This window comes from Ovis canadensis, chromosome 16 (genome assembly GCF_042477335.2).
Source record: "Ovis canadensis isolate MfBH-ARS-UI-01 breed Bighorn chromosome 16, ARS-UI_OviCan_v2, whole genome shotgun sequence".
Classification (NCBI taxonomy): Eukaryota; Metazoa; Chordata; class Mammalia; order Artiodactyla; family Bovidae; genus Ovis; species Ovis canadensis.
In genome coordinates, this window is record NC_091260.1 from 79669895 (window position 1) to 79689245 (window position 19351).

Genomic DNA, 19351 nt, shown 5'->3' on the forward strand with positions numbered 1-19351 from the left:
CAGAGATCCTCCTTGGATTGCAGGAGCCTGGAGGACTCCTCTGGGAAGGAATAAATGGCACCCTTGTGGTCTTAAGACATTATCAAGCTTTCTGGGTTGTTTTTTTTTTTTATTTAACGTGAATTTAAGTGTTGCCAATTTTCAGTTATCTCTGCTAATGCTGGTGAAGAGAGGCACAGATAACTCAAAATTGTAGATGCTAAAGGTTGCTTGTATTCGGCCTGGAAAAGCAATTTGCAGTGACATTTTCAGGAGTTTTTAAAATTTTTTATTGGAATATAGCTGATCTACAGTGTTGAGTTAGTTTCTGCAGTACAGCAAAGTGAATCAGTTATGCACACACATATATCCCCTCTTTTTTAAAGACTCCCCTCCCATTTAGGTCGCCAGAGAGCACTGAGTAGCTTCTCGTCAGTCCCGTGTTTTATGCTCAGCAGTGTGTATGTGCCAATCCCAATATCCAAGTTCATCCCACTGCCCACTCCCCGCCTCGGTGTCCGTTCTTTGGTTCTTTACATCTGTGACTCTATTTCTGCTTTGCAAATACGTTTGTTTGTACTCTCTCTCTAGGTTCCCCACAGAAGTGATACTGTGTGGTATTTGTCTTTTCTGTACTTCACTCAGCATGACAGTCTCTAGACCCATCCACGTCACAGCAAATGGCACTAATCCATTATTTTTCGTGACTGAGTAGTATCCCGTCGTGCACACATACCACATCCTCTTGTCCATTCTCCTGTCGATGGGCATTTAGGTCGCAGTGACATGTGAGTGACACCGAGCTCTGCGTCCTGAGCGGTTCAGCGATCCTGATAAGATAGCAAAGTGCTTGCTGGAGGACAGCCTGCCACCTTGCAGCCCTCAGCTGAGCCCCTGCACAGACGCCTGGCTGTGGACCACACTGTCCCGGACACATTGTAAACACTGCTCTGCACATCTGCCCTCTGTTCCCCAGGGTCCCTTCCCCTTTGCATCCTCTGTTCCCAGCAACCATCCCCCTCCACCCCCAGAAGCACGGAGACCTTCACCAAGTGGCTTCCATCCTCTGAGTGTTCCCTGTGTCATCTGTGAATAAGGGAATGGTTGTAAAGCTATTCTCAAAAGTCATTTTCAACTCTGAGAATGGTGTGATTCCATGTGGAGCTAAGGAGTTCATGTTTCATGTGTCTAGAAGCTTCCCTTGTTCTGCAGCTGAGGCAGAGAGCCAGCCACCCAGGGAACAATAGGAGACATTCCAGATGCCAAGAAGGTTTTCAGCAATTTAGAGACAAGACATAGGGTACAGTCAAGACAGACAAGGGTACCAACACCAATGTCAAGTGGTCAAATTTCTCTTCAAATCACAAACAGATGTAATCACACAAAGCATTTAGAAATCTAAGAAACAGCTAACCACGGTGTTTCAGAATTCTTCAATAAAAGTGAATTTAACAGTATCTCTTTCAGAAGGAAGGAATAACTTGATCCTTTAGCTTTCTCTACACGACATCCTGCTCGGTTCTTCTCAGCCCATCATGCAGAGACTTGCTCGCGGCCAAAAGCGTCTTTGGTCTCACTTAATGGCACCTGCGTCATCATGCTCTTACGTCTGAGTCCCAGGAAATTGATTTTTAGGTCTAGCGTACTATCACACAGAAAATGTTAGCTACAGAGGAGGATGCTTAGAGAAAACAGTGCCTCTGGGGCTCTAGCAATTCGTAAATGAGATTTCACAACATCCTTTTGAAGCAAATCTTCTAACAGCGGAACAGCCCAGGGACCACTTATGGAGAAAGTACCAGGTGAGAAGTTGAGAGCGTTCCAGGGGGTCCAGGGACACATGCAAGGCTGCATCCCACAGCACCTTCATCACGTGATGACGTGGAAGCAGCTCCATCTATCTCAAGGGATCCTGAAAGACAGTCTCTGAAGGCTATCTTTCGTACAAATGTGGGAAATCAGGTTCAAATTGAGATAACATGCTGAAGTGTCTTCTGCCAGGTCTTTGCTTAACAAAGACTCACAGGCAAGCACGCATCGCCTGTACTCAGTACCTGGCAGGTACGGTCAGTGCAGAAGCCAAGATGTGCCGAGTAAATACCCTCTGCTTGGTGACTCAGATGGTAAAGAATTCACCTGCAATGCAGGAGACCCAGGTTCAATCCCTGGGTCGCGAAGATCCCTTGGAGAAGGGAGTGGACAACCTACTCCAGCATTCTTGCCTGGAGAATCCCATGGACAGAGGAGCCTGGCGGGCTACAGTCCTTGGGGTGGCAAAGAGTCACATGACTGAGCAACTAACCCAAATATAATAAAGGAAATTAAGTAACGTCATTGACAAACAAACGACTCATTAAAAGGGAGGAAGAGCCAATCAGGAAAAAAAAAAGTAAAAGGTCAGTTTTCGTCTTAATGCTTAAAGCTTCTGTTCAGAATTGGCTTCATCTTTTCCTGACTCTTGGCAGCCGACCTTGACAGCAGCTGTTGATAGGAAAAGTCATATGTTGATGTCCCTGGAATGCAGCCATAAACATCAGGACTTCTGGCAAGTGACAGAAACCCAAGATCAACTAGCCAAAGCCACAGAAGGGCCATATCTGCTCAACTAAGTGGGAAAGTGAAAGTGGAGTCGTTCAGTCGTGCCTGACTCTTTGCGACCCCATGAACAGTAACCTGCACCAAGCTCCTCCATCCATGGGATTTTCAAGGCAAGAATATTGGAGTGTGTTGCCATTTCCTTCTCCAGGGAATCTTCCCAATCCAGGGATCAAACCCAGGTCTCTCACACTGTAGACAGACGCTTTACCATGTGAGCCACCAGGGAAGTCCTATGGTGAATTTCCAGTGAATCCAGAGAGTAAAACCGTGTTGTCATGCTTACTGCCCCTCCCTTCTGCCTCACAGCCCTGCTGTCGCCCTTCCATTCTGCGTGTTGGTCTCCTTGTTTGCAATGAAACAACACCCAAGCAGGTGGGAAGATTACTCTGACAGCCCAGCCTAGATGCCTGGGGCACATTTCTAGATTAAGGGCTACCCCCGCCCATCCAATTCCGTGAAGTTAGAGAGAGGTTCCAGTGAGTCTGGCTTTGATAGAACACCTACCCAGAGTGAACGCAGTGGATGCTCTCATTTTATTTTTCCAGGTTATCATGTAGTCAACACAATACTGGAGAGAGAGGGGGTGACTTCCAGTCCCACAGGTCACTTGGGTTAGGATGAGGATTCTCCAAGGAAGGAATTCCAGGCAGACTAAAGCAAGAAATTAAAAGACCATTAAATTAATAGCAGCCATGAAATTAAAAGACGCTTGCTCCTTGGAAGAAAAGTTATGACCAGCCTAGACAGCTTATTAAAAAGCAGAGACATAACTTTGCCAACCAAGGTCTGTCTAGTCAAAGCTATGGGTTTTTCATGTATAGATGTGAGAGTTGGACTGTAAAGAAAGCTGAGCGCCGAAGAATTGACGCTTTTGAACTGTGGTGTTGGAGAAGACTCTTGAGAGTCCCTTAGACTGCGAGGAGATCCAATTAGTCATCCTAAAGGAAATCAGTCCTGAATATTCATTGGAAGGACTGATGCAGAAGCTGAAACTCCAATATTTTGGCCACCTGATGGGAAGAACAGACTCATTGGGAAAGACCCTGATGCTGGGCAAGATTGCGGGCGGGAGGAGAAGGGGACGACAGAGGATGAGATGTATGGATGGCATCACCGACTCGATGGACATGGTTTGGGTAAACTCTGGGAGCTGGCAATAGACAGGGAGGCCTGGAGTGCTGCAGTCCATGGGGTCACAGAGTCAGACATGACTGAGTGACTGAACTGAATTGAAAGCAAGAAAGAGCTTCAGGATGGGTGTTGCTGGCCTCTAGAGACAGTGAGAACGGACCCAGATGAGCTGGGAACAATACTCGTTGCATTCAGCCTGGGAAAGAACTGACCTGGAGAGACAAGCTCCAGAAAGTTGTAAGAATCAGCAAGGGAAGATGTGGAAAACAGGCTTTCACCAGCGTGAGCGTCAGTGTATGGGGTTGTGCTGGCTGAGCTCTGGCACACAGGTCTTCTAATCAACTTGCCACAAACACACGCAGAGACACACAGAGGCACCCTTAGACACAGACCCACAGCTGGGGTCAGAATGAAACAGCTGTGACTTGAAATCTCAGTGGCTTAGCACAACAAGAATTTATTTCTCACTCACGTAGGCAGAAGGAGAAGGCAATGGCACCCCACTCCAGTACTCTCATCTAGAAAATCCCATGGACAGAGGAGCCTGGTAGGCTGCAGTCCATGGGGTCACTAAGAGTCAGACACGACTGAGCAACTTCACTCTCACTTTTCCTTTCATGCATTGGAGAAGGAAATGGCAACCCATTCCAGTGTTCTTGCCTGGAGAATCCCAGGGACAGGGGAGCTTGATGGGCTGCTGTCTCTGGGGTCGCAAAGAGTCAGACACAACTGCAGCGACTTAGCAGCAGCAGCAGCACGTAGGCAAAAGACTCCAGGAGCTTCAATCGTTTAATTCTGCTTTCTTCGCACATAACTCCCCGATCGCCAAGACAAGGAAATAGTAACAGAGGAGGAGTGCTGATACTGACTGCTTCACGTGGAAGAGATGCTTGCTGAACTGTGAGGGTCTAGGAAACATAGGGGCCCATAGATACCCGGTGAGCAGGGTCTCTGCTGTGGAGTTCCTGAAATTGTTCTGTGCTTCCAAGCAAGGATACGATGGTTCATTTTACCCGTCAACTTTTCGGACACAAGGTGCCCAGATAGTTGGCCAAACATTATTCACGATATTTCTCTGAGAGTGTTTTTTGGATGAAAGTAACATTTAAATCAGGGGACTTTGAGTAAAAGCAGATTGCCATCCATAATGCAGGCGGGTCTCATCTGATCAGCCTGACTAGAACAAAGACTGACCTCACGCCAGCAAGCAGGGAATTTTGCCAGCAGATGACACGTGGGCATGAACAGCTGAACCGCCACACTCTCCTGATTCTCCAGGAAATCCACAATCATGTGGCCAAATTTCTTAATAAAAATTACACTGTTGGTTCTGTGTCTCTGGAGCACACTGACTGATACTCAGACAAAGGACAGAAAGGCAGTTTGGGGAGCACCTTTGCTAGAAGTATTCTCATAAGGAGAGAAAGAAAGAGCGAATTTCTCCAAAGCCCTCCCTCAAGCTGTGGGTAGCGTCTTTCTCAAAATCAAGAGCCTGACAATGAGCAGCCTTTCTCTTCCTCTCTTGTGTCCATCTTGCCTTCACACGTTAAATGAGCCCTGGACCACTTGAGTGAGCCCAGCACATCACTCCAGTCTATACTTCAGGCACCATCTTTGGGTCATTTTTTTTTCACCACTCCACACTAAACAACATTGACCAGTGTCTTATTTTGTTATTTTTCAAAGAATAAAAAATCCTTAATACAAAATTCTTCTCTTTTCAGCCCTCTTCCCACACTCTATTTCTCTAGTTGCATAAAAAGAAATAGTTGATGCCAAACGAGTTTCCTTAAATGGGGACATTAATTTATTCAGCATATACACCAACACAGCTCTGAGGAAGGAAAGGTTGCTACTCTGATTTAATTGCAGGGATCATCACCAACAAATATCAAACCAAAACTAACCCTGGTCTTATCTGGTACATGAAATGGCCAAGAATCCTCTGAAATTCAGGAGATTCTAGGCAATAAGGAACAACAGCTGCCAGGACCCAGAGTTTCTTATTCAGCCAGTTGTAATGACCCTGCGGCATGCTATAGTGAGCAGATAATAACACCAAGCCTCGAGATAGCTTTGACTCCATTTCTTAAAAAAACTAGGAATAAAATTACCATATGACCCAGCAATCCCACTACTAGGTATATGCCCTGAAAGTGAAAGTCGCTCAGTCGTGTCCAACTCTTTGCAACTCCATGGAATATACGGTCCATGGAATTCTCCAGGCCAGAATACTGGAGTGGGTAGCCTTTCCTTCTCCAGGGGATCTCCCTAACCCAGGGATCGAACTCAACATACCCCGAGAAAACCATAATTCAAAAAGACACGAGTGGCCCAATGTCTACTGCAGCACTATTTACAACAGCCAGGACTTGAAAGCAGCCTAGACGTCCACAGATGGATGAACGGGTAAAGAAGATGCGGTGCGTATATGCACCGCTGCCGCTGCTGCTGCTAAGTCGCTCAGTCGTGTCTGTCTCTGTGCAACCCCATGGACTGCAGCCCACCAGGCTCCTCTGTCCATGGGATTTTCCAGGCAAGAGCACTGGAGCGGGGTGCCATTGCCTTCTCCGGGAATGGAGTATTACTCAGTCATAAAGAGGAATGAGCCTGAGTCAGTTCTAGTGAGGTGGATGAACCTAGAAGCTATTATACCGAGTGAAGTAAGTCAGAAAGAGACAAACACATATGTATTAACGCATATGTACGGAATCTAGACAAATGGTACTAATGAAGCTATTTGCAGGGCAGGAATAGAGCTGCAGACAGAAAACAGACTTGCGGACACGGCGGGGAGGGGAGGGAGGGACAGACTAAAAGAGTTGCGTTGAGACATACGTTAGCATGCATGATATGGGCAGACAGTGGGAGGCTGCTGTGAGACCCAGGGAGCTCAGCCCCCTGCTCTGCGACAACCTAGAGGGCTGGGATGGGGTAAGGGGATTGGGAGGTTCAAGGCGGACGGGATATAGTATATTTATGGTGGATTCATGTTGTTGTATGGCAGAAATCACCACAACATTGTAAAGCAATTATCCTCCAACTTAAGAAAAAGGGAGGAAAAAAAGGTAGCTTTGACTTCTATCCTGGCCCCTCAAGGCTCAGGTTCCCCATCTTTACATAAACATAAGACAAAATTTTCCTCCGGTCTCACAGGGATGGGTGTAAGCAAGACATGGCCTCAGTATATGAAAAGTGTCTCACACCACATAACGTGAAATCGATAAGCAAAGTCATCCCGGAGAAGGAGCACCTTCACTAACGCTAACCTGTTTTTTACTTTCAGCTGTCCTCTTCCAACTGAGGAGCCTGGTGTTTTGCAAAGGCTGCCTGTGGCCCTCTTCTGTTATTACAGCCGAATGCCTTCAGAAACCCTTCTGTGCCACTAAAAATAAAACCCTCGTAAGACCCAGAAGAACCACTGCCAAATCGCTGGAGCCAAATTAGGGATTTTTTTTTTAGAGAAGTGCCTATGAAACCATCTATAAATAGAAAGGCTTTCCTGTTATTTTTAATTACTGCGTTTTCATGCAACCACACTCTGCTCACCAGGATTGGAGAATCGCCTGCAGGGCTCGCAGCCGCGGTCCCACAGAGCAGCAGAGGGTCCAGATCAGCAGAGGGTCCGCACTTCCTGCCAGGGAAGATCCAGGGCAGAAGGAGAAGAGGGCGGCCGAGGATGAGATGCTTGGATGGCATCACCGACTCGATGGACATGAACTTGGGCGAACTCTGGGAGATGGTGATGGACAGGGAGGCCTGGCGTGCTGCGGTCCATGGGGTCGCAAAGAGTCGGACACGACTAAGCGACTGAACAGCAGCAACTACTCCGTTCCGATGGGAAGCCTGGCTCCAGCCACAGGAATCCTGGGGGTGAGGGGAGGCGTGGAAGCACCCCCAAGTGACTTTGGCTGTTTCTCATTCTGGGTTGGTGATCCCAAAGCTGCCTGTGGAGACTTCCCAGAGTGTTTCCAACACTTTAAAGCTTGCGCAGATAGAAATCAAGTGGAGACTTAATGCACGTGTATTTAAGGTAACTGTGGACCGCAAAGCGCTTCTCTGTAGCCGGTGGAGGGAACGTGCCTGACGGGCGCCAGCTGGATGCCCCAGCTCCAGAGTCGGCTGGCAGCCGGGGGTCTGAGAGGGGGTGAGCGGGCCCATCCCCTGAGGGCCAGAGAGGGGAATCCTGCTCTACCCCAGCCCCCCAGGCAGAGGGCTGGCTTCCTACCTCATCTGACCAGGCCCAGGGAGGTTGGGCACCTAGACCCGCATGGGATGCCGAGGTTTGGGTGAGTCCTGCCAGGGCCCCAGGGCTGCCTGGTGACCCCACGTGCTGTGGGAAATACACCCACCTCAGGCAGGTGGGGGAGTCAGGCCCGAGGACACCCTTCTGCTCACTGTTGTGAAACCTCTGCCCTCCGTGAACCCAGCCCCAGTGGCTCCATCCTCCAAAGGGAACAGGGCCGTCACGCCAGCCAACCAGCCAGCCAGCAGTTGCACAGAGCGCCATCCGTGCCCCCCGTCACCTGCTGGGTCACCAACGCCTGACGCCCTGAGGGGCCAGGAACTGCTGGTCCAGCAGCAGCTGCTCTGCCAGGTGCGGCTGTGGGAGCCGGAGCTGGGTCTTCACTCCTTCTGTGCCTCAGTTTCCTCACCTGTAAAATGGGGAGGGAGGGAATCGTACCTACCAGAAGGGGCTTTGTGGGGACTAGGTTATGTAAGGTGCCAGACTAGACCCTGATATCTGATTGATTCTGGGTTTTGTTCTGGAAGCCGTGGGATTGCAGCTCTTGCATCTTCTGTCTGCCCTCTGATGGATGAGAATGAGAGGGCTTGTGGGAGGTTTCTGATCGGAATGACTGGCTGTGGGGAAAACCGGGTCTTGCTCCAGTGAGTCAATCTTTAATCCAGTCTTCTGCTGACGGCTGGGGCTGTGCTCCCTCCGTGTAGTTTGGCCTGAGGTGGCCCCGTCCTGGCGTCTGCAGCCTCCATGGCAGGCCTACCACATGGTACACTCCATGGTAGGACTAACGGCAACCTCCTCCAAGAGGACTTGTGCCAGCATGCCATGCCTCCCAGGACTGCTGCGGCTAGAGCCCCTCAGCCTGCGGAGGGCCACTGTCAATCCTTGCCTCCACAGGAGACTCCCAGCACTCATGGGCAAGTCTGCCTCAGTCTCTTGCGGGGTCACCGATGCTGGGAAAAACTGAGGGCTGAAGGAGAAGGGGATGACAGAGGGTGAAATGGGTGGATGGCATCACCGACTCGATGGACATGAGTTTGAACAAACCCCGGGAGACAGTGAAAGACAGGGAAGCCTAGCATGATGCAGTCCATGAGGCTGCAAAGAGTCAGACATGACTTAGCAACTGATCAACAAAAAGTCAGACCTGGTTTCCATCCCTGGGTCGGGAAGGTCCCCTGGAGAAGGGAATGGCTGCCCACTCCAGCATTCTTGCCTGGAGAATCCCATGGACGGAGGGGCCTGGCGGGCTACAGTCTATGGGGTTGCAAACAGCGTGACATGACTAAGTGACTAACACGCAAATGTGTGGAGACAGAGGTTAGCTAGGCTTACTGGGGTGACCACTGCACAATAAACAGGTATCACATCACTATGTCCCACACCTGAAACTAATATACTGTTACATGTCAGATTATACCTCAATTAGAAATAAAGTCCTGTTCTAGCAGAAACGAAAGGACAGAGCCTCCACAAAATGTAAATGTGCATACACGTGCATCCCTGTTTACACAGTTAAAGTTAAACAGCTTTCAAGCATTATGATTCACTTCATTTGTTCCCAGGAAGGTGATTTTATCCTTCCCTGTCTATCTCACAAGAAGCAGGTAACCGGGAGATTCGTCGGTTTGTGTCATAAAAGACTTTACAATCCACGAGTGTTTGCACTCTTGTGGCTCAGGCCATGTGGCTCAACGAGGAAGATTCACTCTGGTCTCTCCCAGTGTGGAGGGGGAGCTACCCTGGCCACCAGCTCAAAATAAAGATTCTCACTAAGATTAACCCTGCAATCCTGCATTTATTTCCAACTTTTGTACTGTAGAAAGAACACTGGTCGGGGGGGGGGAAAAAAGGAAGAGAAAGAAAAAAAAGGGTCAGCAAACAATGGCATTCATGTCTGGGTGACATAAAAATATAACTCAAAGAAAGAAGACCGATGAGTAAAATTTCTTAAACATTGTGGGTCAGCTGCTCCTCCCAGGTTTGTGTGTTGTCTGCTTCAGCTCAGTTCAGTCGCTCAGTCGCGTCCGACTCTTTGCGACCCCATGAATCGCAGCATGCCAGGCCTCCCTGTCCATCACCAACTCCCGGAGTTCACTCAGACTCATGTCCATTGAGTCTGTGATGCCATCCAGCCATCTCATCCTCTGTCATCCCCTTCTCCTCTTGCCCCCAAACCCTCCCAGCATCAGGGTCTTTCCCAATGAGTCAGCTCTTCACATGAGGTTGGCCAAAGTATTGGAGTTTCAGCCTCAGCATCAGTCCTTCCAGTGAACACTCAGGGCTGATCTCCTTTAGGATGGACTGGTTGGATCTCCTTGCAGTCCAAGGGACTCTCAAGAGTCTTCTCCAACACCACAGTTCAAAAGCATCAATTCTTCGATACTCAGGTTTCTTTATAGTCCAACTCTCACATCCATACATGACCACTGGAAAAACCATAGCCTTGACTAGATGGATTAGTTGTCTGCTTAGATGAGAAGAAAAACACTGCGCAGTCCCACTTGGAGTTGTTGCTTTTGTTATTGCTGAGTCATGTCCCCTTTGGAGTGCTGACCGATCATTTCACAATAAGCAAAATTCTGCTCTGAGCCGGTCAGGGCTCACTCTTTGCTGGAGCGACAGGCGCCCTCCTCAGGTTGTCGTCTCCCTGCTCTCCTTTTCCAGATTGATCTGTTGCAGGAGCATGTCCTCCTCTGTAAAGCCGTGGGTCAGCACAGCCTGGGACCTGCCCACCTGAGCAGGGAGAGGGGCCACCACTTGCTCGTGCGACCTCGAGCAGGTCGGTGAACCTCCCAGCGCCACAGGGACAGAGTCAGGGCCTTTCTCATGCGTTTGGTGTGAGGGTTCATTGAACTGATGCTGGAAAGCACCCCAGGCAGTCCCAGAACCACAGTGAGCGCTACTCCACGATTAGCGTTCCAGTCGTGGTCACTGCCATAACACACCATCTGACCATACGCTCTTTGCTTGTCTGGGTTGCATGAGCCGAGTAAATAGCCCAGGTTGTTCCAATTAAGTCTTCGAAGCTTAAAGACAGAGATGTAGGTAACTAATCAAAAGTAAAAGTGTTCCCTAAAAAAAGATGAATTTACTTTCTGGTTTTGACGATGGACATGTTAGAACTCTCAAGGTACACAAGGGTGTGATCTCTTATCCCTTCTGTGACCAGGTCATAAAAGACGCAGATTTCTTTATCCTTAGCCTCCTCTGTTTTGTCGCAGCCTGCACGCCTTAATGAAGCGAGCTGCCGTGTAGAGGAGGCCCACGTGGCGCAGAAGAGGGAGCAGACTCCAGCCAACAGTCCACATGGGAGGGTCCGAGACCCTCAACCCAACAAGGGTCCAGGTGCTGCCAACAGCCTCCAAGTGCGCATGGCAGCCGGTCCGTCCCCAGCGGAGCCTTCGGACCACAGACCCTGGGTCAGTGCCAGGACCTCGGCCTCTGGGACCACACAAAACATGTAGCCGCCTGCACTCTGCCCACGCGCCTGACCACACAAACTGCGAGACGAGGCGACCACGTGTTAAGTTTGGGGTGACTTGTCACGCGGCAAGAGATAACTGAGACACTGGCTCAGCTACTGCCACGTCAAGAACAAGTAATGGAATCTCAGCGAAAAGTGGCTCAACATTAAGGATTTTTTTTTAATGTGGCTAACTTTATTCTCCATAGCAATATTGATATCAACAGAGAATGGAGCAAATGTTTGTAAAGTAATGAGGGAAAGAAAATGTGAGCCAAGAACATAAACCCAGTTAGATGCTGCTCAAGTAAAAACACAGTAAAGCAATTAAAAAAAAAAAAAAAACTTACCAACGTATACAATTGGTGATTTTATTGTAACTACACTTCAATAAAGATTTTTTTTTTAAGGATTGAAAAATAATAATAAATGTGTTTGCAGGAACGTTAAAGGTAAGCTAGGTCAAGGGTGTGATTTTGTACAGAAGTCAGCAAATACTCCAGCCCACCATGTGTCAAAATATCCCCTGGAGAAAGGAATGATGACCCACTCCAGTATTCTTGCCTGGAAAACCTCATGAACAGAGGAGCCTGGTGAGTTACAGTCCAGGAGGCCGCGAAGAGTCAGACACGACTGAGCAACTAACACGTTCACTTCATAAGCTGAGAACAGTTCTTACATTTTAAGAGGATTTTAAGAGTCAAACAATGATTAATATCTCAGGGCATGTGAAAATTACATGAAATTGAAACCTAAAAATAAGGTTTCATTAGCACACGGCCACATCCAATCTTCTACTCCTTGTCTGTGGGAGATTTTTAAAATCCTTAATTGATAAATAAATTTATTAAATATTTAAAGTACAGAATGTGATGACTTCACGTATGAATATATTATAAAAGGATTCTTCCCACCGTCTAGAATAACAGCAGCAAAGTTGAGAAGAAAAGAGATCATCAGCTTCAAAAAACGAAAAATACTGACTTTCTGGCCCCTTACGAAAAAGTCCGCTGACCCCTGATCTGTTCCTTCTTAGCCTGATTCTTAGTTTTCCTTTATCCATCTTTGCCAACAATTCCATACACGAAAAGGCTGAAGGGTAGACTCAAGAGATGCAGGTCTGAGGTGGGAACACTGCAAAGTACTAGTGTCCAAAGAAGACATTCAAGCAAACTCGTGAACCACGCTCACTTAACTTCTAAGGAAAACTGATTTCCAGTGGAAGCCAGAAAGGGAAATATTATATTATAAATTTTTCTGAGAAAGAAAAAAGTATGGACAAAAAGGGACTTCTTTCCTAAACCCTCACCTGTTCTAGGAGTATTTCAGATTTTTAATCTCTTCCGTCCAGGTATATATTCATGAAACCTCAGGAAGAGCCATGGTCAAATGTAAAATTTTTAAAAAACATAAAAATGTTCCTTGGATTTGTTATATATTTTTCAAGCCCAATATCTAGAGGGTTGTTTGGATTTTTCTTTCAATTTGAATTATTGACATCACTCTTCTAAAAGAATATGATCTCCTGCTTTCCTTATTTCAATACATCCTCTGGAGGAACCACACATGACAAGACAAGCTCTTTATTGTCAAGCTGATTTACATAAGAAATATACAGTGTGCATGTGATTTTTTAAAAATTAATTACTTTACTTGTTTTGGCTGTGCTGGGTCTTTGTTGCTGTGTGTGGGCTTGCACTAGCCGCGGGCTTGCTCTAGCTGTGGGCTTGCACTAGCCGCAGGCTTGCTCCGTGCGCGGGCTTGCTCTGTGCGCGGGCTTGCTCCGTGCTCGGGCTTGCTCTAGCTGTGGTGGTGGCTTATCCTGCTGCCGAGCAGGGGCTCCAGGGCGCTCCGCTGCAGCAGTGGCCGCACTGGGGTTTAGTTGCTCTGCAGCCTGTGGGATCTTCCCAATCCAGGGATCGAACCCACGTCTCCTGCATTGGTGAGTGGACGCTTAGCCACCTTCCACTAATTTGAGCTGAAGTGTTCATGGAAAGGTGTGACTTCACCTGTCTCCCTCCTCCTCTGTGAATTCTTCCCAAGAGCTCTGATGTCCTGGCTTCCCACGTGGCACTAGTGGTCAAGAACCCACCTGCCAGTGCAGGAGATGCAACAGATGCAGGTTCCATCCCTGGGTTGGGAAGATCCCCTGGAGGAGGGCATAGCAAGCCACTCCAGTATTCTTGCCTGGAGAATCTCCATGGACAGAGGAGCCTGGCAGGCTACCGTCCATAGGGTTGCAAAGAGTTGGACATGACTGAAGCGACTTATCATGCATGCACGCACTAGCATCCTGAATGATTATCGGTTCAGAGGGGACACAGAGGCCAGGACCCCTCATGTCATTCAAGGCTGGGGGTGGGGGATTCATGATCAAGGAAAGCCAAGCAGGAAGATGAACTGACCCGAGGGAGCAGCCAGCCCTTCTAAAGAGATGCCGTCCTGCGAGGGAAAGAAAGAACCACAGCCAGCATGCAATGGACAGCTATCCGTCTCTGAAGGACAGGAGTCGGCATCCTGGAGGGCAAGGGGACAAGTGGGGAGGGCCTGGAGGAGCTCCAGGAGCACGGGACGCCCAGGGGGTGACAGGCACCAGGGGCCAGGCCCGCATCCATCGGGGAGGCAAGGCCATCGCCCAGCTCCAGTGGGAAAAGCTGGCAGATTTCAGTGGGCTGGATTGGGGTGGTGGGGAGGGAGGTTCAAGAAGGAGGGAACGAACGTATACCTGTGGCTGAGTCATGCTGATGTATGGCAGAAACCCACACAACACTGTAAAGCAATTATCCTCCGATTGAAAATAAATAAATTTTTTTTAAAAGCGAGTGGGCCGAGGTCAGCCTATCACGTAGCAGAACATGACTGGGAGGCAAAGGAAATCGGACTCTAGTCCTGCCCTTACAGCTCCATTGCTAAAGACTCTGCCTGCAAGGTGGGAGACCCAGGTTCAGTCCCTGGGTCAGGAAGATCCCCTGGAGAAGCAAATGGCTGCCCACTGCAGTATGTTTGCCTGGACAATCCCATGGGCAGAGGAGCCTGGTGGACTACAGTCCACGGGGTCACAAGAGTCGGACACGACTGAGCGACTAAACTGCCACCAGTCCTTCCAACTGGGGCAGTGCACCTGGTGAGGGACCGGAATAGGAAGAGGAAACCTCAACATATCATTTCAGGTCTTCCTGGGTTTCCCATTCAGGCCGGGAACACAATGCGGAGGGCCCCAGTGAGCAGGTATAATTATTCCAGCTCACAGCAGGTAAGTAAGTTGGAACAGCTGATGTACTTCCTGCCTGATAAACAATATCCAAGGACTCAAAAGCTGGAGGGGCCAGAGGCATGGAGCTTTCTGCTGGGCATCATATTTTAAATGGGATAAAAAACCAATTCACAGGAAAGCAGCAGATCAAAACGGTGGACTGAACGAGGTAACGACTCTCTCCCCTCGCCCTTGCCCCACATACTTAGAAACGACTTAGAAAGGAAAAACACGTTTCAAAACAAACCAAATTCCTTACACCTGCAACATGAGAAAGAAACACAGCTTCAGGGACGAAGCCTCTCCTCTTTTTAGATTGTTACATCGGCTCACTCTGATTACCCTGATGCAAAACAAGTAACTTGAGAGAGGATTCTTGAAATTCAAAAACGCAGTGGAATCTAAAGTACTTAGCACTATTTTAGTAACCGGGTGGCGAGAGGTAAGCCAACTGATATTCAAGACTAGAAGATGAGTCAGCGTTATCTCGCGAGAAGACACTTGGTAAAATTCTTAGCTTTTATTTTTTGGAAGTCAGGTCACAAGCCAGAGGATCTTGTAGTTCTGAAGATGAAGATGAACGGAGAGCGTTAATGGAGAGTCCTGGCAATAGCTTCACTTGGAAAGCAATTACAAGAAAGAGATGAGTTCAGAAAAGGAGGGGCTGGTGTCCTCTCGGTAATCGTTGGAAATAAGAGTCCAGAAATCCCCAGCCTTGCATGACTGGAATGGAAAGACTTTGGAATGCTGAACACTGCTTGGATGAAGGTGACCTGACTCATATCAGATTGCTCATCAGCAAAAAGCAGAACTTTCTGGTGCTAAATCACTGAAATGTTGGAGTATTTATTACAGCAGCTAGCATGAATTACCCCCAAGACAATTTTCTATGTACTGTTGCAAGCAATTAGAAAGTCTAATAGGTCAGAAAAGATCCCAGTCACAATAACAATAGGGGAGAAAAAAAAAAACAAAAACCCTAGATATGCCTCTAATGAGAAATATGCAAAAGCAGGACTTCCCTGGTGGTGCAGCGAATAGGAATCTGCCCGCCAGTGCAGGGGACACAGGTTCAATCCCGGACTCAGGAGGATTCCACGTGCCTGGGGCGGGAGGGACCCTCAAATGTCATTTAAGGGGGCAAATGGCAATGTCTATGCTTTATTAAAAGCCTCTGCATAGTTTTTTTTAATTATACAGAGAATTTTTACATGCATTTATACTTTGGTAAACTTTCTGTTTCAAAACACCAAAACAGGTGGGAAGGGCTTTGAGTTTCTGTTGCCTCCCCTCTTCCCCACACATTCACAGGCTTCCGCACTCTCAACATCCCCACCAGAAGGCACATTTGTTCCAACTGATGGACCCACCCTCACACCTCATAATCACGCAAGTCCCAGGTGTGAATCAAAATTCGCTCTCGTGTTGTACATGCCACGAGGAAGTTAAGTGAAAGCTGCCCTGCTGTGTCCAGCTCTTTGCCACCACATGGACTGTAGTCCATTAGGTTCCTCTGCCCTTGGGATTCTCCAGACAAGAATACCAGAGTGAGTTGCCATTTCCTCCTGCTGGGGATCTTCCTGAAAAGAAAAGTGAAAGTGAAGTCACTCAGTCATGTCCGACTCTGCAACTCCATGGACTGTAGCCCACCAAGCTCCTCCATCCATGGGGTTTTCCAGGCAAGAATACTGGAGTGGGTTGCCATTTCCTTCTCCAGGGTATCTTCCCAACCCAGGGATTGAATCCGGGTCTCCCGCATTGCAGGCAGGCGCTTTACCATCTGAGCCACCAGGGAAGTAGTAAGTCCTAAAATGAGAGTAGGTCACCAACCTCAGTTACTTTTCAAACTTTTTCTAGTCACGAGACCTTTGAAACACCAGCATCTTTTCGGGACCCTACCTGCAAACGTTACGATGCTTTCCCATCGCCGTGCAACGCACTCGGTCCTCTTTACTCTGTGTCTCTGGCTGAGGCAGCTGCTTAGGTCCAGACCCTGTGTTCTCCACCGCCAGGAGGCTGAGCCAGCGCGCGTTTGAGAGAGTAGAGGCTCGTTTTCTCTGCCCAGCAGCCATTTTTCGGAACCCTTACCTCTCAGTGTGCCCCGCTGTCTCCATCACCCAGCCTCTTCGCTCCAATCCCGCCCAACAGACCTGGTCACGGCACTCACACCCTCCTTTGGGACACTATCCGTGTAGCACGATAGCAAACCCTGAGACCTCTCCCCGAAAGCTGGGCTCGGGGCACCTGCACACCAAGCACCGTGTCTGCCTGTCTCCGTCTTACGCGTCAAAGCAAGCACAGCCGTGCGGTCAGCTCCCCCAGGCTGAGGACAGGGTTGAAGTGGAAGCTGGGGGAAAGCCCGAGGCTGTGTTCCATTTCCAAACCCCCTCACGCTTGACATGATTGGAACCTTTCCAGCACGTCCTGCTACTTATTTCCCTCAGGGCACAGAACAGTCTGAATCCTAAGGAGATGCCCCAAGGAGATGGAAACGATAATTCTAAGTAATAATCCTGCACCTCTAGAACCCAGGTGAATAGATAACACTTCACCTCTGTAGTTCTCTTTAAAACTTTCTAAAGCAGAGCTCTTATCCCAGGAACACAGTTTTAATGTTCCCCACTGGTGGCTCCGATGGCAAAGGATCCGGCTACGATGAGGGAGACCTTGGTTCGATGCCTGGATTGGGAAGATCCCCGGGAGGAGGGCATGGCAACCCACTCCAGCATTCTTGCCTGGAGAACTCCAAGGGCAGAGAAGCCTGGCGGGCTACAGTCCATGGGGTCACAAACAGTAGGACACAACTGAGCAACTAAGCACAGCACGGCACAGTTTGAAAGAAGCAAACTTGCTTTGAAATAAACACACACGTACATCATACATGAGCATGTATTCTAGATAACGCCAAGATGTTTCGAAGGAACTTTTGAAAATCAAAAAAAATTTTATAGCACATGAATATTTGGCAATCTTTCCCTAAAAATTAGTTAGCACCCACGATGCTTGCGTAAGGCTTCCCTAGTGGCTCAGATGGCAAAGAATCTGCCTGTAATGCAGAAGACCCTGGTTCCATCCCTAGGTCAAGAAGATCCACTGGAGAAGGGACTGGCTAACCATTCCAGTATTCTTGCCTGGAAAATTCCATGGACAAAGGAGCCTGGTGGGCTATGCTCCATGGGGTAGCTAAGAGTTGGACATGACTGAGCGACTCACACAATGTTTGCATAATGAGCAAGAAATTTTTCCAAAGTTGCATTGACAAAAGCTGCCTCTGGGAAGTCACCCAACAATTAGTTCCTATTATTTTATGGCTTTGGAGAGTCTGCTGAGTTCAGAAACTTAATATCAAGGTGAATCAGGTTTGTCCTATATGTATACAATTTGGCTTCTTAAATAAATCTACTTCTAAAATGTTGATACAAAGAAGTTATTATCCATTTATTGAATGAAGTAGGAAGGTTTACACTCAAAGAAATTCTGATGCAAATTATTTCCTAAATCATACAGTCATTCCCTGACTTGTGTTTTGATATGTATTTTTGCAAATACTTCGGGGTTTTATCGGGACAGGAAATATCTTACTTTAGAGGAGAATTTAAACTGTATACTCTAACTTTAATGCTTAAAACGGCTATCTAAAATAATTATTTCTGGACCATAACAATGACAACCTAAGATACTCACGTTCTCTCTATTCAAACAGAGCAGTCCTGTAGTCACTCCCACCTATCCTGAGACGCTCAACAGCTAAGCTGTACTAGGGTGATGGCGCCCTCTCGCGGCTGTTAAAGAGAACTGTCTAAGTGAATTCAACATCTCTGGGATCTTTAGAAGCATCATGAATTGCGACTGGAACAATAAACTAGACAGCGATTTTGTTTCCTCTTCTGTTACTGCTTAAACCCAAGGTATTTCCACATAAAGCAATCATTTTATCACACTTTCATACTCTAGGGAGAATAATTTTTCCTTTCATCTCTACTTATGAATGAAAATATGAAAATGACTTATGCTTAGCATCTGCACTGAGGTTTAAAAAATTAGAAAATCGTTAGACACTTTTCTAATATGTTAGAAATTTTCAAATAGGTTAGACATTTGAAATGAAATCACACAACATCAGTAACTGCTAGCGCTTGATTCTCCCCTAAGAAACTCCTTCCCAGAAACTTTACAAATTACATTCTGTAAGCACCAGGATTTCAACTTTGCAAACCGTTATTAAATCACTGATCACCCCTTTTGTTTATGCACTATTTCATTTATTGGTTATTGCAGAAATGCCTTATTTTCTAACATTTGAATGCTTCATATGTTAGCCAGAATTGAGTAGGTTATCCTGCCATAATAAGCTAATCTAGAAATCGCATGGACTTTATATGCAAAGGTCCATTTGCCTCCCTCACAAAGCCTTCTGTGATTTTTGCCACTTTCTATGGACTCTTATTCTGAACAGTAACTCCAAGATCCAGGCAAATTGCTTCTTAGAGCTACACCATCTGGGTACCATGGTTTCCAGTTCAATGCACCAGTGAAGAGAATTGTAGGCTAATACACCCTCCCTCAAGTGGCCTAAAGGTCTAGAAGTGATCCTTTATAATTCTGGCCTATTGCCCAGACCTTGTCTCATGGACCCACCTAGCCCCAAGGGGCTGGAAAATGTGGATATCATAAAGATAAT

General features: G+C 47.6%; 1 long non-coding RNA gene across 1 annotated transcript in view; it reads right to left on the bottom strand.

Annotated features, from left to right (window-relative positions):
• Window positions 1-245: 245 nt before the first annotated feature.
• LOC138421539 (uncharacterized) overlaps window positions 246-19351 on the bottom strand; it is a 33794-nt gene continuing 14688 nt past the window's right edge. The window contains exons 3-4 of the long non-coding RNA XR_011249531.1: window positions 3082-3228; window positions 246-809 (exon numbers count right to left, since the gene is read on the bottom strand). This is a non-coding gene — a long non-coding RNA (uncharacterized lncRNA). The remainder of the gene's footprint in view (window positions 810-3081; window positions 3229-19351) is intronic.